Genomic DNA, 6491 nt, shown 5'->3' on the forward strand with positions numbered 1-6491 from the left:
AATTAAAGAGTTCTTCATCCTTTGAAGCGTTGGGAGCTATTGTGCCTTAAGTACGTTTTCAGTGTTTTGAAGTAGCGGAAATCCCTTAATGTTGTGCTATCTTTGTAGAGCTGTAAGCGAGATAAAATGCTCTGTATCGGAAGTCTGAAGGGTCGCTTTTGTTATTTCTAGCACACGTTTGAGTCTCCTGTCACATTTATATCTTCCGTAGTCAGTGTTTGCAATACCAACCCCTCAGGGTTCCACCAAATTAGGCGCTAGCCTAAAATCAAGCAAACTTATCCGAAACTGATAGATTGAGTTGAAATGTATGATTATTAAATAAAATGTGGTACTGAACACAGAGGACCTTCTTACTCAAAGAACATGGCATGCTAATGGACCAACCCTTTATTTAATAAAGGCATCACAATACACAAGGCTTGGAGAGGAGGAGGAGATGGATGTGATAGAAACATTTAAATGGTCAGATGGGATAGGCATATAGCCATTTCTAAAACAATCAGGGACAGCAGGAACATGGGTAAATTAGATGGGTTAAATCTGCCTTAACATTCTATGTTTATTGGTTTAGCTGCTGGCAAAAACAAAATCTCAAATATTTGTGATTTGTCTCTTGGAAAATAGCCAAAAATGTTCCATAATCTTCAGTATTTATTTTAATCACATTAACTTTGACCACCAAAGTGTTGAGATCAAAACTGCTGGATCACGCTAATCAAAAATCACAAAACACTACAAATTGTTCTATCGTAATCATGTGTACAGTGTGGGAAAAAAAATTCAAGTTTTCTGATATGTATTCCGGTTTGAGAAACAATGCTGTTGAATGTAAAATTATGTCAGGTTTCTAGAAATAAAAGTTTATTTTTTTGTACAATCATTATTTGTGCATTATTGCTTATTTTACTCCTAGCTTGACTGTAACTGATATTACTGAGCATATCTATTAATGGATTTTAAGCATTTCTAAAGAACCAAAATAAAAACAAATTAGTCAAATGTGGCATTATGTCTGGTTGTCCGTATTGAGATTAAACATCTGACTCAGCCTTGGTTCCTTAATTGTTTAATAAAAATATCACATCTTAAATCAAATTTAGAATAACGTTTAATTCACTAATCAACCCCGACGAGCCCCCCTAGTCACGCTGGAATACATGACTACATATTAATGTCTGTTCGGAAGGCAATGTCATGAAAGTCCCTGCTGGTGTAAACCCAATACTTTTGTCCATATAGTATATACGCACAGTATATTTAGATAGTTATCACTTGTGCACAGTTTAAAATAAATAGCTTTGTTTCCTAAGCAAATGGTTATACAGTCATTGGTTTACATGCACCTAACCCTAGATTCTATTTCTTTAACCCCTTAACGACAATCCACGTACATGTACGGGGTTGCCGTGCAAGGGGTTAACGACAATGCCCGTACATGTACGGGCTGCCGTTAACTAGCTGCATCGCCGCGATCGCGGCGTTTTCGCCGCGATCGGCGGCTTTGCAGCATCCACGGAAGCCTCCCAAGTGAGGCTGACCGTGGATCCGGGGAGGGCAGCCCTCGGCAGCCCTCCCCGGAAGAAAAATGGCCGCCGCCGCACCGATCATGAAAGATCGCGGCGGCGCCCGGCTAAAACAGCTTAGGAAGCGATCGGAATCGCTTCCTAAGCATAAATGGTGTTACTGACATGCCTCGATATCGAGGCATATCAGCAACACTAGCCCCCGACCCCCGATCGCCTTGTGATTGCTCCGAAGAGCAACCACAAGTGCCATCCTGTAAATGACGTTGCCGTCATTCACAGGATGGCATTAACAATAGATCTGAGTTCAGAGGGTCTATCCAGACCCTCTTGTGAACTCTCGAGCTCCTCCTGCAGGTTGAAAGCAGGTACTGCATCCAACCATGCAAGGTCAATGGAGCCCAGCTCACTAATGAGTGATTAGTAAAAAAAAATAAAAAAAAATTTAAAAAAATTTTTTAAAAATAAAATTTTAAAAATGTTTAAAAAAATAAAAATAATATGGTAACATATAAAAATCCCCACTGTCACCAAAAAAAAAAAAAATTAATAAGCAAGTCCTAAAATTCTTTATCTTTACAAAAATTCCAGCATGGAAAGAGTTAAAATATTGGCATTACAAATGCCCATAGGGTGTCTCGTATTAAAAAATGCATGAGTGGATGGGGTAAATTGAATTGGCCGGGTTCAAAGGTGTCCCAAATATGGGACATGGGGGCAGTAGGATCAGATGTCTGAATGGCCAAAAAATACACACCTCACAAAGGCGGCCTTTTACCTCCCAAATAACCCAACATACCCATGCATGTGGGGTATCACTGCGCTCAGGAGATGTTACTGAACACATATTGGGGTGTTGTTTGACAGGGACATATACCAGGAGCGATAAATTTATACCTGAAGTACAACGTGTGTGAAAAAAATACAAAAAAATTTACTACCATAAAGTTTCACAAAGGCTGGTGGTAAAATTAGTGCATGGAAAGGGTTAAATTACCAGCATGTGAAATACCTTGGGGTGTCTAGTTTTTAAAAATATATGACTTGATGGGGTAAATTGCATTGGCCGGCTTCAAAGATACCCGAAATGGCACATGGGGGGAAGAATTACTAGATTTGGAAAAAAGGTTTTGAAATAGCAAAACGCTACCTGTACTTATTGCCCCATAACGTGCAGAAAAAAGCAAAAAAACATAAAAACATTGGGTATTTCTAAACTCAGGACAAATAGTAGAATCTATTTAGCAGGTTTTTTCATTCGTTTTTGCAGATGAGTAAAAGTTTTTTGTTTAAAAAGTGAGAAAAAGTAATTTTTTAACAAAAAATCCCCATATTTTATCATTTTTTTTATAGTAAATTAGATGATATGATAAAATTAATGGTATCTAAAGAAAGCCCTATTTGTCCTGAAAAAAACAATATATAATATGTGTGGGAGCATGAAATGAGAAAGAAGAAAATCACAGCTAAACAGTAACACCGAAAAATGTTAAAATAGCCATTGTCCCACAATATACTACGAGTAATAACCCCTATTGTCCTTAAGGGGTTAAACATGTTAATTATGCTTTTTAGTAAAAAGTCTTGGAGAGCTCACGGCCCGCACTGTATTTGTAGTAAAGCCACATCTTTATTAGAAGCCGCACAGACTTGGAGAAACAGACTGCTGCGCAGACACATTCTAAAGATATTTTCTTTGAGATTATAGTTCTGAGGGGGAAATCTTTCATTCTGGGAAAGGCTCACGAACATGCAGCCCCCTAAGCCATCATTACAAATGCCCCAAAGACCACGTCTCATAAATCCTTCCCTTTGTGAAAGGCAGTGCTTTGAGCTCTGACCTCTGAGTGTTATGCGACCTTTACCTTGCTGAAAAGGCAGTTCCCGCGTAACAAACGATCCCGACCTGCTTTTTACAGCAGCTGTAAAAATACATACATCTCTTCGCGCCTTAAAAATTCTCACGCTTCTTTGCTGAGTGCAAATTAAAAAGATTTATACCATATCTGTGCTAAAGTAACAGGAAATAAGCCACATGTAGCGTGATCAGAGCTTTACCTACCTTGTATGCATTGGGTGTCTAGGGGACTGAGGAGGTAGAAGCCGTTCTCTACCCAAAACATGTTCATCCTAGAAAAATGCACCATATCATTATGAGCATTAATTATATTTCACAGAACCAAACTGGTGTTCTCCCATATTCTACTACTAAGAACAGCAAGACTGCCAAGAAACATGGCAGAGCAACATACTTGGCACAAATAGTTGGCTCTGAAGCTGATATTAGATGCAACAGGATTTACCTTACAATTCCGTACAAAGCATCTCTTGGGATGTCCGAGCGTTGACTTGCCATGTAGTGAGGCAATGAGACTTTTGGGATCACGGAATCACTTCTGGATGAATTCTTCAAGCTATGCTCCCAGCTATGTCATGCCAAGCACCCCCCCAATACATGCTGTACAAGAACTAGTGTCACCATAGCAGATCTCACTAGCTTAGTAAAAAACCATTAGTTACAAATCATTAATACATTAAAGTAAAAGGTTAAATACTTAAAATCAATACTATATCAAATGCCAGGCCAATAGTCTGTGGCTATAGCATTCACCAGCGCAGACGCTACACCTTATTGTAAAAAGCCTCCATAGGTGAATTCACGAGCCTTGTGAAGCCTGCAGATAGTTTAAGTTTCATATAAACTGAATATTCCTAAAATTCTTACATATCAAGTTTTGTCTTCCACACAAAGACATCATGATGTAGGACAATAAGGTCTAGCCAGAAGTCTTTAATAGTTAGCATCTGTTTGACATTATACTGGCAAATTATAATCAGTTTAATGGATGAAGGCTCCCATTGATTTAACTATTCATTGCACAGGGCCAGGCAAGATCTACCTGCATCAGCAGGTCAATGGGAATACTAATGAATGAATACTAAAGTCAAGGAGCAGAAACAAAAAGCGCCCTTTACTAAGATGTCCTTTTTACAGGTTATTCTAACCTATACCCACTTGATTTTTCTTGTCTTTTACCATTGTTACTTTGTACTCACATTTTATTCATGTTTCCTGGTTGTTGACTCCTGTAGGGAATATCTATTAAAACATTCAGCTACCACACATGAACAGAACTGTTTTTCTCCTTCAATTTCCAAACAATGCATTAAAAAAGCAAAGCAGCAGCCAATTCTTCATAGCTCTAGAGTTAGACAAACTGTTAATTTTATAGTCAGTAGAATAGAAAAGGGAACCATAAATTCAGTGTCCATGCCCTGTGAGGGACATTTCCTTTTTCCGATAGATATTATATTTATTTTGGCTAAATGGATAAGAATACCAGCCAGTGACTGCAATGTGAAATCAGCCTTGGCAGACTGAGCCGCTCCAGAACCAGTTTGAAAGGTTACAGATCATTCCGATTAGCACAAGATGGTGGCCAAAGCTTTCAACCCCAATAAATAAACCAACGAAGAACAAGGCCGAGCCTTCTGAGATCAACAAGTACTTTTTAAAGGTTGCCACATGTTACAAAATGTTTATGTTGCTCAGCTGTGTTGAATAAAGTGTGATTTTATCCAAAATAGTTTCTGGAACCAAACACATATGATATGAACAAGATTATTTAAGATCAGAGCATAAAAGTGTAATATTTAAGGAAACTAGCAATATTTGATAAGTATCAAACATCCAAAGAAGCAGATAGGAGTAATGCAGTGCTTGCGGACAGAGTCTTACCCATACACTGCATCTAGTAGTATGGTTACAATTACGATGATTTGATGGCTTGGCGGTGAGTCCCTTTTCTTGTGTCGCTTTGTGTAATGTTTTCTTCCACAGTGAGATCAAGCTTTGGAAAGCTCCCAGAAGATAGGAGCTGGTGGACCTTTAATGGTATCCTACAAGACTTCTAATAAATACTCCATAGGCACATCAAAAAAAACAGACAGGTTAAGCACCAGCTACGTCCAACACAAGTCTACAAATAAAGTGTACAAAATATATCACACCACTTACAAACTCAATTAAAGCTGTAAACTTTATTTCCATATATATTTATTTATACACTGAAGTTGAGAGCATTAATTCACTTCAATTTGTTGAAAACCATATTCATTGCACATTTAAAGGGGAATTAGACACTATTTTCAGTAAGTAGATCTACTCCTTAACACTGACAAACAAATATAAAATTGTCACTCTTTAGGAGGTCTATCGGGGTTAAATTAAACAGTTGAGTAAGTAGGGAAAACATGGGATCATTTGAGCTCTCTGGTCTCACCAAACCCTTAATGAGGTCCATCCAACCTCAAGGCAAAGCAAGCATAGCGCATACTCTGATATCGGTCAGGCTTTTACATGGAATGTTTAGGTATCCCGATCACTTAGGTTTGGGGGGGCTCTTTAATTTTTGGCTGTTACTCTTAATATGTGAGGAGTTCAGAAGCACATTGACGAATTACCATGCTTTAGGTCCTCACCAAATAGTCAACTGTAGGGAAACTACAGACTTTTGGAAGACAGGAATGGTATATAACAGGTAAATCTTTCCAGGTAATGTAATTGACATTTAGAAAGGAAGGCCAAACTCCTGAAATCAAAAGCTGTACATGATAAAATCTCCAGTTCTTCAGAAATCCCTCTGAAGATTAGTGGAACCAGGTGAAGCCAACATATCCCATAAGGGGCAAAGGGTAAAGAGCAGGGTTCATGTATAAGTATAAGTCTCCATCCTCAATGCTTAGCATCACTGAAAAATAAATGGCTTTAAGGGCGCTCTAAGCAGCCAGGGCATACAACTAACAAAGATTAGATCTCCTAAACGATAATCATTTTATCAAGGTACTGAAGAAACCTTTGTGGTTTACCAGAGTATAAAGTAGAGCCCGTGGCAAAACTCAAAAAAGCCAATGCTTAAAACCTCCCTGAAATGAGTACCTTCTGTACATAGTGTTAGCGTGATG

The sequence above is a fragment of the Spea bombifrons genome, chromosome 10, assembly GCF_027358695.1.
Source record: "Spea bombifrons isolate aSpeBom1 chromosome 10, aSpeBom1.2.pri, whole genome shotgun sequence".
Taxonomy (NCBI): Eukaryota; Metazoa; Chordata; class Amphibia; order Anura; family Pelobatidae; genus Spea; species Spea bombifrons.